This window comes from Columba livia, chromosome 1 (assembly GCF_036013475.1).
Source record: "Columba livia isolate bColLiv1 breed racing homer chromosome 1, bColLiv1.pat.W.v2, whole genome shotgun sequence".
Lineage (NCBI taxonomy): Eukaryota > Metazoa > Chordata > Aves > Columbiformes > Columbidae > Columba > Columba livia.
In genome coordinates, this window is record NC_088602.1 from 116592251 (window position 1) to 116608348 (window position 16098).

At 37.9% G+C, this 16098-nt stretch overlaps 1 long non-coding RNA gene across 1 annotated transcript in view; it reads right to left on the reverse strand.

Annotated features, from left to right (window-relative positions):
- Positions 1 to 6535: 6535 nt before the first annotated feature.
- Positions 6536 to 16098, reverse strand: part of LOC135580254 (uncharacterized) — a 28718-nt gene continuing 19155 nt past the window's right edge. Inside the window, exons 2-3 of the long non-coding RNA XR_010474741.1 lie at positions 7675 to 7780; positions 6536 to 6702 (exon numbers count right to left, since the gene is read on the reverse strand). This is a non-coding gene — a long non-coding RNA (uncharacterized LOC135580254). The remainder of the gene's footprint in view (positions 6703 to 7674; positions 7781 to 16098) is intronic.

Here is a 16098-nt window from a genome sequence, read left to right on the forward strand (position 1 = left end):
AATGTGCCCGTGATGGCAAAAAGCATTTCATAGAACATTACATATCCAGAGTTAACTATTCTTTTTTTTTACATGTAGCAGATTTGTGCCACATACAAGACACCATTGTTTTGCATGCAAAACAGATATAAACCTACTTATCATAACAGGAGAAACACTTCAACATATACCATAACCCCTGTTTCACACTTAAAATTTCAAAGATTGTTGCTGTTTTCAGTTGCTGATATAACCTTACAGATTTTGCCTTTCAAAAGTTCTGGGATATTGCAAGTCACAGTACAAACAAAGCATTGAGAAAATAAGGTGATACAGAAAGCAAAGGACCACTGCATGATCTCCTGTTTTCAGGTTGCACTTTGGAGGCATGAGCTGCTTTGTTTGATATTGAACTGTCTTATGGATGAACTTCCAAATCAAACTTCCTTTCTACTGATTTACTGTTTGGCTTCTGTAATTGTTCTCATAACAACAATAATGCAAAGCCCTCATACCTTCAATTTTTGTTTAAGTAAACAATAATAATTTCAGTTTTACTTACAGAAGGACAAACAGAAGGAGGTCTAAATTCCAGGTCAGTTGCATAACTAAGCAAAATGTTGTTTTAATTGCAGTTGTGCAACCCCACTGATTTGATGAGAACAAATGAAAATTGTAAAGCAAGACATAATGTGACTGTGTCTTTATCTGTGGAAACAAATTCTTAGGAGGACTTTTTTAGGTCCCAGCTAATTAAATTTTAGACCCTAAAGGCCGAGACAGTAAGGGAAGAAAAATGTGATCCACAGACATCTAGCACAGGAGTCACCTGAAATCATTAAGCTTCTTCCTCTTTTGCCTAAAAATTCCCTTGTAGATCTATTTCTGGTGCTGTAGTTAAGCAAGACTGTCCCAGTCTGAACACCCAGTTGCCCACTTTCCTCCTCTCCATACTGGGACCAGGGAGGCTGGCAGAGGCACCCCTGCCCTGTGCAGTGCTTGGTAGGTCAAGCACACAACATTAAAAGGAACCCTTCAGACCCAGTTCTTGACTCCAGCACTGTTTCTATTTGCTTCTTTTCTGCTTCTAACTCATGTCTGTATTCTGTCTCTGTTCCCAGAATCGTCCACACATTTTTACATTGAATAGACATTGAAATAATACTTTTTTTTTTTTTTTTTTTTTTTTCCAGTTTTTGAGCTCCAGACTTAGATCCCAGTGGTTAAGTCCTCTTTCCTAGAAGAAGCAAAACATGAACTGGCCACCTCTTTAACTGGGAAGGGGATTGAATCCTGGCTCACTACTTTCTAAATAACTGCCCTCACCAAGGGGATGTTATTAAGGGCAGACAACACCACTTTCTATTGCTTTAGCACCAGTATCTTAGAAAAGAGATCATTAGCTCTTTCAAATAATATTTTATACATGTCTATACTTCAAGTTTCTAAATCCTGATTAGGGACAGTAGTCTCTCCCAGTCCCTGAGTCACACGTTCAAACACCAGAGAAATGTAATTTCAGTCCTATTTTCTGTACGGTATTTCTTGAGAGGTGTAGGTAGTTCCCTGCCCACTTGTGTTTTCTGGAGCTGCTACTGTGAATCTTATCCTTTATAAATCCTAAAGGTTTAAATCTGAGTTGTCAGTTCAGAGCGGTGACAAGCTACCTAAAAGCCAGTGTCAGGCTGGTAGGAATGGGTAAACCCTTAAGATTAATGTATCTAGAAGAAAGGTGGGCCAGATCTGGCTGGTCAGAGGGATAGTGACTCTCAAGCAGGCAAGAAGGGGCATAGAGAACTGAAGTTCTCCAACATTGCTGCAGAGCCTCGGCAGAAGACCCTGGCAAGAACTAAAACATGCACATAAACAGATAGATTTAATTACATGAAGAGAGCCACCAAAAGTGACTGTTTGATCTTGAATATTATGCTGGCATTATAGAAAAATAGGGCTAGAAAAGAATTGCAGAGGTTGTATGGTAATTCTAATTTCGACCTCTTTTCCCTCAGAGGAATCTCGTACATAAGCTTGTCTAATCTGCTTATAAAGACATCAAGCAGTTGAAACCATATAACCTCCTCACACATTTTATTCTTTTTATCTCTCCTTATTTCTAGGAATTTCTTCCCAACAGCTGATCTGAATTTCTTTGTAACTGAAATTCATGCCACCTTGCTTTTCTCCATTAACCCAGAACACAGATCCTTTTCCTTGCTGCTTTACAGAGTAATGTGAAACAGTTTTTACTTTCTTGGGGACTATCATGATTTCCTCCCTCAGTTTTCTGTTCTCTAGTCAAACCAAGCCCATTTTCAAACTTTTTGCTCTAATTCAGATTTTCTAACTCTTGGATCAGTCTCTTCTGTCTTCCTCAAGAGTTGTGTCTCAAACTGGACACATTATTCTAGCCAAGGTTACAGCAATACTGAATTGACTGAAAAATTACTTAACATTTCTAATTTTTGTTTGTATATCTTGGTATGCTCTGTGCCTCTCCTACAAGAGCATGATACAGTTGACTCATGTTAGCTCCACGTGTATGTCAAGATTCTTTCATGAAGAACTGCTAACAGCTTGTTTTATGGCTGTGTTTCTGCTGTTGATTATTCCTTTATGAGTATAAAGTCTCATGCTTATTCTTATTGTGCCCCATGTTTCCAGATTACCTCTCCAGTCTGTCAAAAACAATTCCTAATCCTTTCTTCTGGTTATTTTGTCATCCTACTCTGTCTTTGAATAGTCTGTACATTTTGCAAGCCACTCTTTTCCATCATCTAGATTTCCAAAGAAATCTTAGAGAGTACTAGAAACAGAAAAAAACAATTGTCTATTACATGTCCTTATATTTTGCTGGACTTGAAGTTATTGATATTAATTAATAACAAAATAACAAACAAGAATGATAGCTTGAAATCTAAAAGTGGGGTAGCCTAATGTATACTGTGTGCTCAGGAGAAAATGAAATCTCTGGAAGGTCAGACTTCATTTGGAATTACAGAAGCATGGAGAGTTCTTTGAGGAATTCCTGTCTGACCCTAAATTAATGAGAAGCATGTCAACTGTGGCACTTTGACAGATTTAGTTGTCACAGATGAGACAATAATTAGAATTAAAGATCCAAAACTACACATAGGACTTCTGGAAAATGCAAATTTAAGCACATGCAAAGCTTGTGTCAGTCTGCATCAATCTGCAAAAATCATTTAAGACAGGCTAAAAGTACAAGAAAGAAAGCAAGATGTGCATACACCAGGCAGACTGAGCAGTGGGGCAGGCAGCTGGAAAACATATTCTATAAAGTAGAAATACTCAGATCAAACAGCAAGAAGTAACAAAATCAAAGTACTCAAGAGATGGGAACATGCAGGCTAATGATGTCCAGAATTTGCAAAACGCTGTAATAACAGTGAGAAATGTAACATCTTTAGAAAAATTCACAAGCCAGAGCAAGAGAAGCAGAAGCAGGAAAACACAGAGTAAAGAGGTGAGTGTGACAGTGCAGCACACAACAAAGTAAAACTGCATGGAAACCCTGAGTGGCATTCATCCCATCTTTCTTCAGCAGCTGAAAAGGCGAACTTTGTCTTTTAAGCTAGATGCCTCAGCTCCCTCTGCAATCAGTGAAATAGACATCTCCATAAAAAAAAAACGAGGTTAAACAACCCTGCAACCTGGAACATAGGCAAGTGGGGGACAAGACACTGTGGAGTCCAGTAAAAGCATATATAAAACAGAAAAGGTGAATAAGGAAAAATCATTCTTGTTAAAAGTGGTCAAATAATGACAGAATTTGGAAACCAGTGCAGAAAGAGATGAGAAATGCAACCATTTGTCAACATTTAAATTCAGGAACAGCAGAAGTAGAAAACAATTTGTAAATATGGTGCTACAGTGTCCAAAGGAAGTAGTAAACATTGGCCAGAGATGTCTAGTCACACCTACAGCCAAAAGGAAAAGGTAACTGCAAGCCAGGAGTATAAGAATCGCACAATAAATATCGCAACATGCTTGTTCGCTCTTCTTGAAGCATTTAACATGTATCATAGTTGGAAATGTCGTACACTACAAGACAGAGCTTTGACCAAATCCACTGTGGTTGTGCTGGTGTCTGGAGACCAGAGAGAGCAACTTACAAGTGTTTGGGGAGACCAATACAAGTGGGCAACCCTCCAGGAGCATATGCCAACTGCTGTTTGGAATTACACAATTTTTAGTTATGAAGGAAGTTATAGGTTACACATAACTCTTAACACTTCCTCAGGCAGGAGTTGGATAAACTGCGGTTGTTGGATATAGAGCATCTGTCAGTCCAAGAGGTGAGAACAAGAAGACTGCTCCCATTGTAAAAAACTATTCCGACCGGAAGCCTTCCTTAAACTTGCCTTCATTTAGGATGTCAAATGACATATTGGCCATTTACACAAATAAACCATACTCTTTATCTTGGCACATCCTTCCACGTTCAGCTGACAGACACCTCAATCTAGTTGGAACTTGAACTAAAGAGTAGAACTACTGAGTCAGCACCTTTTGTTTGTCTGAGTTAAGAATTATTTTGGTATTACATGGTGTAAAATAATTTTAAAGTGTCAACTAAGTTAGCAGGTTCTGAATACACCAAGAGTGTTGATGATGCTATGGAAATTATTGCATTTCATTCTGTAAGCTACCTTTTTACTTTATATCAATATACCTCAGTTTTCATCATATGCGGAAGTTTTGCCTCTGTGTAGGTGAAGTTAGGCTACTTATTTTTAAAAGCTGGAAATATTTGTCCGGTCCCAATGGTGATTTCCTTTCTAAAATACCAAATGAGTCAAAATAAATACAAGAAAATCGGTGGGTTATTCTACTAGGCTAATAAAAAGCAATTCACTTGGAAAGAGTTGGAAAGCTGTTACTTGGCATGTCTACATGAGGAGGAGTAGGCAGGCTGAAGCAGAGAAAACTCGTCAAATACCTTTCCACTGCTCAATGGAGGAAGCCAATGTAGTTCACATAGCATCTTCACAGAGATCAAAGTAATAATAATTTTAAAATTATACATGAAAACATATAGGACTTTGAAGCAGTTGTAGTTCATACATGTAGAATTTATGTACATATATGGTCTGGAACTTGACTTTTAATACTGAAGTGTTGAGCCACTACAGGGTGATCAGCAGAATTATTGATGCTGCTCTGTCTAAAATATTTTATGTTATTTATTTGGATGTTTAACAACAGAGACACATGAAAGACACTCTACTATCAGAAAATGAAAGGCAATTCAGCTTTTTATGTATTTTTAAAGTGCTGATTAATAAGAGTTATGGTGTACTGTGCTAGACAGAGTTAGAGAAAAGATGTTAAAGAAAATGTTAAATTGTATGAAATTTAGCAGGAGACGTGAATAAAGAATGAACGTAGGATGTAAATTAATTATGCCCTAAAACGCCCTGTGACAATGTGAATATTCACTTTGCTTAAGGGTTTCACAACTCTCTCATATAAATCCTTGCATAAGCATATGGGAGAATCAGTATAGAAAATATTAGTCTATTTGAGTGTCTTTACTTGCTTTAGCAGCTTTATGATTATAGTACTGTGATAGAAAAGGCCTTGAAATACTTAAGTAATTAAGCTATTATGTGTTTCTTTTGTAGATTAATACAGAGACTGCAAAGACAGCCTTCTTCAGAGGATGCCTGAGGAAAGAGTGTGTAACCTGGTCACTGAATGTGTCCTAGAACTAAAAAAAAAAAAAAAAAGCTATGTTGGAACTACAGGAATTGAAGGCTCATGAAAGTACTTCTTGAAGAATTGTGGCTCTACAAAGGGTTATTACACTTAAACACAATAACTCTTTTGGCAGAAAGCATAATTAACTTTAAAATAGCCACCTTTATTTTGGTTGAATAGGGGAAAAGCTGATCAGAGAAAAAAAATCTACAAAATCAACTGAAAGGAAGTGACCTTGTTTCCTTGGAAACTGGAATAAAACAACTGAAACTTTATGGGACTTGCATGGAAAAGATTGCATAACAAGTAGAAATCTGTTTGCTGTAATTTATCTCTGAAAACATCTGGTCTTGTTAAATGTGATTAGTGTTACTTGAATCAAATTCAAGTACTTAATTAAATTATCAGTGTTTAAGATTGTGGCAACAATACTAATCGCATGTCTAAAGTAAGACTGATTTTCTTCAGTAGTATTTATCCTCAAAATTTAGTGTTTGTGATCCTTATGATCAGAGAAAACAGTGGTCCACCAGTATAGTTGAATAAAGTGTGGCATAGGTATATATACTTTAGTTATGCCACAAGGGGGCTGTTTGGGGAATCTGGATTCATCCTTCTGGACCACTAATAACCTTTGTTATTGAAGCCTCTCGGGTCATTCAGCCACAGGCTGGCCATAGCAATGTCTTGCACTCTGCTGAGGAGTAGTTACTATCTCACGGACAAATATTTGCGAAATAATGTTCCAGTCTACAATACCAGGGTAAAAGCTTTAATGTGAGGAGAGAATGAGAGATCATGTAGAGACCACACACATTTTGCTCACTTGCCTTTGTAGAAATGAGAGATGACTTCTCCATCCGCAGTTTCTCAAAGCTGACCTAGAGGTCATTGCCACTCATCTCTCCCTTCCAGATGCTGTTTCTGCATGACATTTCTTTTCCTCAAACACAAACGTAGTCCAAAGCAATTCAGTCCTGTGAAGTGTGGTTCATCATCAACCTGTGTTTGTATAAAGGAATTTGTTGGGTTTTTTTCTTTTTGGCAGTCTTAAACCCAACGAAATAGGAGTCTGAACAGTTTAATCAACTCATCTGCAGACTGAAAGTGACTGCTAATATCAGTTACAGGGCTACCAGATGATTTCCTGCATAATATATTGGAAATGGAATATGCACATCTGCCTTACAAATAATTGAAATATGGTTATCCCAAACTTAATTCTGCCATCAGAGCCCACATCTATCTCAGAAGTATTGGAAATCATATGGGAAAGGCCCCCCAGAGCTCTGCAGGATAAGGTTACACACTTGGCTTTTATAAGATCAATGAAAGCTACATGGAAATGGAACCCTTGCACTTGATAAAGTATATTTGTCACAAGTGATAAGCAGTTTTCTTCTTTCAGATTTTGATAACAGCTGCATTGTTCAGTTTCTAAGACAATCTTGGTGTCCAGAGTCCTTCAGGAAAGTAAATTCCCCCTCTCAGTCAGGAGCTGCCATTTGCTTTGCAGGTATCTAAAAAGATGACATATCTGCCAGGCTCCCAGGCCAGGCATCTTTCACAGGTGCAGAAGCTCATTGATGCTCAGACCTCATGAGCTATTTGGTTTTCACCAATCTCATCTGTGTTTGCAGACTTAGAAATGACCAGGCTCCTCAGTAATTCTACAGGTCAACAGTCACTTTTATTTTGAAAATGTATTGAAGATTTTATGCCTATCAATGCCTGATGTTTTGAGATCTGTGACTGATATATGTCTTTGGATTTCACCAGGTCCAGACTGGCCCATGTACCAGACTGGATCAATACTGGTACAGTCATATGGTGTTCATCAACTTCAGCCTGAAGATTGTTAGTGCTGCTGCTGCTGCTGACGATGATGATGATGATGATTATTATTATTATTACTATTATTTTTACCATTGCTTGAGCTGAACTTGTAGCAAATCTTGTTATAAATGAGCTTACCTGCAGGTGAGGTCTGATCAGCACACGCTGATTTCTTGGGGTGTGTTCATTCTGTGAGTCTGGTGATATACATCAAGCAAAAGGCAGTCCCAGACATGAAGTGTTACTATGTAGCAAAATACATGTACATGGTAAGGAAAAAAAGAGAAGAATATGTAAGTAGGGACACAGGAAAGAAAAAAAAAAATAGAAGATGCTTTGATACATATTTTTCAAATGAAAATGAAGAAAAAACCCACAAATTTTTCATTGCAGTGAGCAAAAACAAGTTGTCAACTGTTGTCAGAAAGCACTGAATCTATCTGTGTCTCTGGATTATTTTTTAATTTAGTATTCATGTGCAGTTAATGCTTTTCTAGCAGCTCGCTGCTAAACAGAAAAGTGCTAATTAGCCACATGGGTATTCTATTTTCCACGGTAATAAAGGATCACAGATATCACATGGCATTGCTCAAGAGTTTGTCTCAATTAGCATTACTGAAAAATATAACCAAAAGCCTTGCCTGTGTTTCATTTTTTTCCTGTTACTTTCTACTTGCTTTTAAAATATCATTCCAGCTTTTGTAAGTGGTAAAGAAATTACCTCTTCCACTTTAGGAGGAATACTGAAACTTGGTTTATTTTTGGCACAAGTCAAGTGATGCTATATTCACAGTTCTGCAAAATTATTTAGTTAACAATATTCTAGAACTGTAAATTACTTGGAGATATCTTTCTGTGTCAAAATGAATCGTTACTTTGAGAATATTGAAATCATACTTAAACAATTCTAAGATAAATTTATACATTGCAACATAGTAAAAGATAACATAGAATTATAACAGTAATTTGAATATGTGTTCTATTTTTATCCTTTCACCTTCACTGTGTTAGAAGAAATTGTCAAAAAAGGGGAAAATACGTTCAAGGAAAGCTTTTCAACTAATGACAAGACACGTTGGATTAGATTCTATGGCAAAATTTTTATTCTGTGAAATGTTCAGTAGTTAAACAGCAAAAACATATAGTAACTGCTGAGGATTCAGAAAGTAATAGAGTTCAAGGTCAAAAAGCACTGTTTGTGGTCACTAAATATGAACTCTCCATCACTGGGACTAAGAAAAACAACATCTTTTGGGAGTAATGAATATTGCAGATAGAACTATAGTTTAATGTAGAAAGTATTGGATATTTACAGAAAAATAAGGGGTTAAAATGTTTAGTTTTGATTAAATTGTTTTTTTGGAGAGTAAAACAAAACAAAAAACCATGGTTGTTATTCACATATATTCATATTTGGCCTAACTTTATTTACCTTCTGATTCATAGGTAACTGAGATACAATGTAATAATTTTGCCATTGACTTCTTCAGTCTTTATGTCAAGTTATTAGATAATCTAGGTATTTAATTTCTTAGTGTGTTTTGTTTGGTTTTTTTCCCCCAAAACACTTCAGCCTGAAATCTGCATAGTCAGCTGAGCTGTGGCCTGGTCCATGCTATGTTATGGCATAAATCTGTGTCAAAGCAACCACACTGTCTGGCGATTTGCAGGCACTGTGTTTCAATGTTGACTTGATTACTGTCTGTTGACTCATGTCTCAATTCCTCAGAACCTTATGTGATCAAATAGTACTGCATGTGAACCATTAAAAAGTAAGTGTTACCATACTTTGCTGAAGACGTGGAATAATGAAAAAAAAATTCATTCTTCCTTCATTCTTCCCTCATTTTCCCTCATTATTCCCTCATCTCCCATTAGGTGCTGAAAAACAATACCACAGTGTTGCTGGTTTTTGTTGGAAGAAAAAGTTATATTTGGTAGAACTACACTGCATAATCCAGGAGCGGATGCTATAAGCCTCCCGTACTTAGGAGGGAGAAAACTTCAGTTCCAGGCCAGGACTGAGAGAGCTCATTTAATCCTGGCAGCTGAACTGTCTAAAAGGAGGATCTCAGACTTCAAGTAGGACACTGAGAATTGACATGCAACTTGCATAATGTGTTATGAAAGTATGCAGAAGAAATTTCCACGACAAGCTATTGTGCCAGTAGCAGTTTGGTTGTGGACAGTTGGCAAAGATGAGAAAAACAGTCACCAATTCACAAGTGAGTAGAAATTCAGTTTTTCTCCCTTGCCAAAAATCTCTAAAGGCTCCATATCAATAAGCAGTTAAAAAAAAAAAAGAAAGTTGTGCAGTTTTTTTGCCTTAATTTTTATATAGATTATGAACAGAGAGAAGGTTTGAAATCTTTATATACCCTTACACTATGGGAGAGCTCAGAACTGAATCCTGACCTTCTGAGTCTGCACCTGAAATGCACCTCAGTCTTTCCCATTCTGCATCTTGGACATGGCCAATCCTGGACAGGTAAGTGGCCAGAGTAGAAGGAAAGAGTCAAAGTACTTGTGCCCTGATTCACTGGAGTGTTTTGAAATCTAATTGGGATTTATACATCCACCTGAACTGAATAAAAGATCATGGAGCCTGAATACATCCACAGTCCACTGTCTGTGGGCAATATATTTTAGTCCCAGATAATCTATGCCTTATGTCCATGTTGCCTAGCCAAAGTCTATCAAGACTGATCATGTCAGACATAATGACTTTTTCATGTGACTACATTACCACTGAGTCCCAAAAGTGGTATAGTCATGGTAGTGCAACACTGAAACAAATCCACTGGGCTTTGCTAAGTCTCTGCCAGCCTACATAAAAAACCAGAGTTCATTGCAGTGTGGATACAGTACAGAAAGAGCTGAGCTTAGTTCTGGGGGACCTAGCTCAGATCCAGAGCAGTGGTATTACTCAGACTGTCCCACTTCATCTTGGTTTAGGAAGAGCAGGCAGCAGAAAGCAGAGACCTGACAGTCCTCAGCCCTGCTTGCAGGGTGAGGTGCTGTGCTCCACGGACCCGCAGCAGTCCTGACTCCCAAGCCCAGATTCTGACCATGTGCTGGTAACTGTGTGTCAGGAGGTGATCCTGGTGTTCACTATCCCTCTGTATTTCGCTGGGTCCTTGGTACAGATGTCTAATTCTGCAGAAAAAAAAACCTGCTCCCTGAGATCCCAGATCCAGGTGCCCAGGGATGCAGAAAGCAGGAGCTGTGTATGCAAATGTGCAATTTCACACATGTGTCTGAACTACTGAGGTAAGAAAACTAAATTTAAAATTTTATCAGGGAGATAGGCCATCCTATGGGTGAGGGGATGTACCAGAAAATAACAGTCAGTGAAAAACTTTTTTCATGAGGCACAGACTTGTTATGAACAGTTCCTTCCAAAGCAGTAAGAAGAAAATCTCCATCTAGCTATCATATGCAGGCATTTTCAAGTAATGCTTTTAAGCAGAAATAGGAGTGCAATATAAAGCTTAGACCCATTTTTTCCAAATAGAGAGAGGTGGTAGTGCTTGAGTTCGGAACCATCCCTACCTATTCCATATGATTTCTGCATACTAGAATAATTTATCAAACTGTGGAGAAAGAAGTTTGAGTCTGTTTTTCTTCATTTGGCTTGTGAGTGTTTTTCAGATGGTGATCAAAACAAACCATATCCTGCCCCTGTGGAAAATACATTCATATTCAAGATATGCAAAACAGGATATGACAAAATTCTGGAGAAAAAGTACAGCACTGCTGATACATGAGGTTCTGGTATAAATCATTCCTCAGCTCTGGGATTCATATTGGAAACTGCTCAGATAGATGATTTGATGCTCCTGAACTCTGAAGGAATAAATAGAAAGGAGAACAAAAAGGCTTCGATTTACAGTGAAAATGAAGTCATGTATTTACATTGAAGGAGTCAAGTCTTCATCAGGATCTGTAATTGCAATATATAATCTACTTCGGGTTTATATCCAGCAAGTGACACAACTACGATATAGCTATCTCATCAGAGCTTTCCAGTTCAATCATGTCCTAAAACGTCTTAGTTGATCAGTTACAAAATGGGTTTTTTGTTGTTTTTTTCTTTTTTTTTTTTTTGACTTTAGCTGCTGCTTGCTAACTTCTTTTATTTGAAGTTCATTCATGCATGGTCTTTTGTTAAAGTAACTTACAAGATTCAAATGGAGACATAAACTAATTTTGACACAAGCATTCAAGTGATTTTGATCTATTTGTTATTACAGATTTTATGTGTGTGTCTTATAGTTACTGTTATGCTTTTGCCTATAGCTTTGTGCCATAGACGAGAGCTATAGAAAATCAATTATAAGACCAGCTTTTCACCTTCTTCTAAATAAAACTTTTCACAATAGACAGAACCTGAAATATGTACTTCTTCATAAGTGACTAATATTGTTAAAGGGATTTTCCATTGGTGGATTAATGATGTTCATAATCGGTGGACAAGATATATCTCACCCACCTTGTGTACAACATAACATCCTTGCAGATGCCATTACTTCAAACCATGGTTTTCAGGACAGTTGACTTGTTACCAAATTTAAATCTAATGAGGAAAACCTAATTTTCCTCTTTTGCAGCAGAGAAGGGCTAACTCCAACGGAAAACATAGGTAGGTCTTAAGAGCCATGCAGTTTCATGACTAACATTCTAACTGCTTGGTCCTGGCATTGTATCTGAAAATTACTTAAGTGTTTAGATTCTATGAACATCACTCAAGATGTGATTAGGGCAATCTGAAGAGCTCCGTTCCTGCTGGGGGCTAGTTGAGAGGGGTTGTTGTACCCTGAATGTTCTTGAACTTCTGTTACTTCAGGCACCTCTTCAGATGTGGTACAGGTTGGAACCACCTGAGAGTGGATGATTTCAGCTATTATGCTTGAATTATTAGATAAGGCTGACATTCTTTTTAAATACAACTGTTGTAGTAGAAAATGGGTCTACTAAATAAGTCTGCGAGAAGCTTCATTATTCACCTTCATTTTCTGTTTTTGCTTCATCCATTCCAACCTCAATTTTCCATCTCCCAGAAGAATACCCCTAAACAAAACAAAGGTAGAGATTTGGGCCTCAAGATTTATCACACTGTAGCAACTTATTTTCTGGATTCTGTTAAGTGTTGAGTATGGGTACTAAAATGCTTGGATCCATTTGTACTTTGATCAGAAGAAAAACTTGAACTGAAGTGCCTGAAGTCCTGGCTTAGGCTCCAGCATTCCTAGCCAAATCAATCATTTAGTACCAGATCTTAACAAAAGTCAAACTTCTTTAATTCCAGCAGAATTCAGAATAGTGATGATTAAACATAGAATGGGTATATCACAATAAGAAAACTTATCAAACCTGATCAATAATAAGAAAAAATCTATTAATCAGATTATAAATGCTTGTCTTAATGATATAGTCACAGCTTATGAAGTTCTAAAATCTAAAGTGCCTAACGATTTCAAGTATTGCAAGACAAGAATGATAATCTTGAGTACAGCTTTTAACAAAGACGCTATGGCAGCATCGAGAATTGGCAAAGGCAGTTGTTCCAGATGTTTGGATTGTAGGACAGAAATGGTGCTTTTACGAATGCCTCAGTGTTTCCTTCTGTATTTGTATGGACGTGTATTTGGGTGGTAAAGTTGCCTTGGATTTTTTTATTTTCTTTTCTTTCACAAGATGTTAGACACATTTTCTCCCATGATCTTTGATCTTCTTGACATAAACATCTCCAAACGTGCTGAGAGAGCAGCAAGCAGCAACAGTTAATTTACCCATTGAAATTACTTCATCTCTGACACACTCTTCCATATGCTCTTCTTTAGTATATGAAATCCTATCCAAGATACTACAGACGAGCAGTGGCAACGAGTTACTAAATCAAATATGTTGGAATAAGATGGAGGGAAACTTGTACAACAAGAGTGACATTGCAAACACAAAGAAAGATCCAACATAGTAGAATGTGGGACCACATAACTTTATTAACCCTTTGTCAAGAGCTCATGATAACAGATGTCAGTCGGCTGTAAGGACCTTGTGCCTAGGAAAGTGAGGGTTCCCAAAACCTCTTTCTGTCAGCTTCATCAGTTTACATTTAGGAAAACTATGCTGAAGTGTGGCTAAATGAATTTTCCAGATCACACTTTTGAAGTATATATTTCTGTCCGTCTCCACAGAACACACTAAGATGCAGTCCATCTTCTTTTCTTGGGTTTGTCTTTACCAATAACTCACATATTAGGAAACCCAAAGAAACTCCATTGTACTTTCAGTTTATTTTTCAAACCTGTTTGCTGTTACCTTCTTTCATTTACTTGAGCTTCCCTTGTATTACATGGAGGTGACCAAACCCTTTCATGATCTATAAAACAAAATGAGAAGCTGAATTGTGCAGCCATATTTCTTGTGTATAAGAGGATAAATAGGTAGACACAGAGAGAGAGGTAGACAGGTATGCAGAAGAAGGAAGGGTGGGAGGAAGGAAAGCTAGTTGTGGATGTTATTATGGATGCAGTACAAATATATGATACATAATTTCATTTTAAAAAATATTTTATTTATATAGAATTATAGAATCTTCTAGGTTGTAAAAGACTTTTAAGGTCACAAAGTCCAACTGTTAACCAGCTGTTAACCTAGCACTGCCTAGTCCACCACCAAACCATGGACTTAAGCATCACATCTACACATTTTTTAAACACCTTCAGGGATGGTGGCTAAACCACTTCCCTGGGCAGCCTTTTCCAATGCCTGACAACCCTTTCAGGAAGGAAATTTTTCCTAATATCCAATCTAAACCTCACCTGGTGCCACTTGAGGCCATTTCCTCTTGTCATATCACTTGCTACTTGGGAGAAGAGACCAACACCCTCCAACAACCTCCTTTCAGGTGGTTGTAGACAGCGTTAAGGTCTCCCCTCAGCCTCCTTTTCTCCAGGCTAAACAGCCCCAGATGTCTCAGCTGTTCCTTGTGCTCAAGACCCTTCATAAGCTTTGTTGCCCATCTCTGAACTCTCTCCAACACCTCAATGTCTTTCTGGGAGTGAGGGGTCCAAAACTGAACACAGGATTCGAGGTGTGACCTCACCAGTGCTGAGTACAGAGTGACAATCTCTTAATTCATACTGCTGGACACATTATTTCTGATACAAGTCAGGATTCTGTTGAGCCTGATCTCTTGTTAGTTCTGTACATGCTGAGTGATGGCACTCAGGATGATCTGCTCCATGACCTTTCCCAGCATCAAGGTCAGACTGTCAGGCCTGTAATTCCCTGGATTCTCCTTCTTGCTCTTCTTGTAGATGGGCACCACGTTTGCCAATCTTCAGTTAACTGGGACCTCCCCAGTTAGCCAGGACTGCTGAGAAATAATGGAAAGTGTCTTGGTGAGCACTTCTGCCAGTTTCTTCAGCACCCTTGGGTGGATACCATCTGGCCCCAAAGACTTGAGTGTGTCTAAGTGGTTCAGCAGAACACCAGCCATTTTCCTTTGGATTATTGGGCTTTCATTCTGCTCCTCATCCCTGTCTTCTGGCTCAGAGGGGTATGTAACTGGAGCACAACTGGTCTTAGTATTAAAAACTGAGGCAAAGAAGGCATTTAGTACCTCAGCCTTTTCCCCATCCTCTGTTACTATGTTTCCCCCCACATCCACTAAAGGATGCAGAATCTTCTTAGCCCTCTTTTTATTACTATGGAGGGCTAAGGAGAATCTCCATCATTGTATTCATCTAAAGAACTTGCTCTTGAGATAACTAGCAAATATATCTTCGTAAGAGTTTGTCTTTAGTGTTATTTAACAGAAGTCTTATACCACTTTTCAGCATTCTGTCAGTGGTTATAGTCAAACAGCAAGCCAATAGCAGAATAAAACTGTGCTGCAGAAAACTTGCAGACATTGGACAGTATTTGCTACTTTTTAAAATATATTTTTGTCTTTATGTAGGAAAATATGAGTATTATTTTAGTCCCTGTTTTTAACCTTCCTTTCTGTTACAAGACTAAAAGAAAATCACTATCTCCTATACGTATTCATATTTCAAAATTGAGTGACAAAGTGAAACGAGATGATCCATTAGTGTGACATTAAAAATTAGTTATGCTCAGTTTAGGATTGTTCATTTGAGCTTGTAATCATAATTAGTGATCAAATAGAAAAACATTTGTTGTTTTGAAACTTGAGTTCCCTCTCTGTTTAGCACATGCATCTTTACGCCTTTCAATTTCTGACTCCCGATCCCAGGTATATTCTTCTCAAGCAGAGACCTCTTGGCACTCTCCTACCCTCTTGTCCCAGCTCTCTCTGCTCTAATTTTTTCCCTCCAACTGTTGCAGTCTCCCCACCTCAGCTCTTCCCATGTACTTCCACAGAGGCTCATGGACTTCCCATGGAGTTTCACTAGTTATTGAGTGAAGATTCTGACCAGAAATGTCTGGTGTATATGAGAACAGATGAAAGCTTTAGTGCAGAAAGCACAATTCCATAGGGACGGTCCAACAAGGTGGTCTCTCCATCACCACAACTTTTTCTAAATCCTCAAA